Genomic DNA, 1466 nt, shown 5'->3' on the forward strand with positions numbered 1-1466 from the left:
AACTAAGTGGATGTGCATCCAACTTGCTTGCTCACGAAGACCTACGGCATTTTGAGGAAGCCCATCATTGGAATATATGGGCCAAGTTCTATAATGAAAAGTTCCCACTAGTATATGAAAGTGAAAAAATAGGAGACTCTCTATCATGAAGATCATGGTGATACTTTGAAGCAGAAGTGTGGAAAAAGGATAGTAACATTGCCCCTTCTCTCTTTTTCTCTCATTTTTTCTTTGTGCCTTTTTTTCCCTTTTTATGGCCTCCTTTTTTCGTCCGGAATCTCATCCCAACTTGTGGGGGAATCATAGTATCCATCATCCTTTCCTCACATGGGACAATGCTCTAATAATGAAAATCATCACACTTTTATTTACTTACAACTCAAGAATTACAACTTGATACTTAGAACAAAATATGACTCTACGTGAATGCCTCTGGCGGTGTACCGGGATATGTGATGAATCAAGAGTGACATGTATGAAAGAATTATGAAGGTGGCTTTGCCACAAATACGATGTCAACTACATGATCATGCAAATCAATATGACAATGATGGACCGTGTCATAATAAACGGAACGGTGGAAAGTTGCATGGCAATATATCTCGGAATGACTATGGAAATGCCATAATAGGTAGGTATGGTGGCCATTTTGAGGAAGATATAAGGAGGCTTATGTGTGATAGAGCGTATCATATCACGGGGTTTGGATGCATCGGTGAAGTTTGCACCAACTCTCGAGGTAAGAAAGGGCAATGCACGGTACTGAAGAGGCTAGCAATGATGGAAGGGTGAGAGTGCGTGTAATCCATGGACTCAACAATAGTCATAAAGAACTCACATACTTATTGCCACAATAACCTCCCCAGTTTCAGACATGATGGCAACAAAATGTACAAAGAACAAACACAAAAAGGCAAGTGGAAAGAGACGAACGAAAAAGGGCAAATAAAACAGCAAAGGTGAAGCGGGGGAGAGGAAAACGAGAGGAAAATGTAAAATAATGTAATGCGAGTGATAAGAGTTTGTGATGGGTACTTGGTATGTCCTGACTTGAGCGTAGATCTCCCCGGCAACGGTGCCAGAAATCCTTCTTGCTACCTCTTGAGCATGCGTTGGTTTTCCTTTGAAGAGGAAAGGGTGATGCAGCAAAGTAGCATAAGTATTTCCCTTAGTTTTTGAGAACCAAGGTATCAATCCAGTAGGAGACTACATGCAAATCGCCTAGTTCCTGCACAAACAAATAAGAACCTTGCAACCAACACGATAAAGGGGTTGTCAATCCCTTCACGGCCACTTGCAAAATTGAGATCTGATTGTAACATCCCAAATTTTCAATTTGGAATGTTATACATTAGATCATCATGCATATCATTTTTTTATTTTGCATTTTGGTTTATCCTAGAAATTCTACGCAACTCAATGACCCACGGAGAGAGTTGGGGATTTCTTTATTTTCATATTTGAGT

This window comes from Triticum aestivum, chromosome 7A, assembly GCF_018294505.1.
Source record: "Triticum aestivum cultivar Chinese Spring chromosome 7A, IWGSC CS RefSeq v2.1, whole genome shotgun sequence".
NCBI classification, from domain to species: Eukaryota; Viridiplantae; Streptophyta; class Magnoliopsida; order Poales; family Poaceae; genus Triticum; species Triticum aestivum.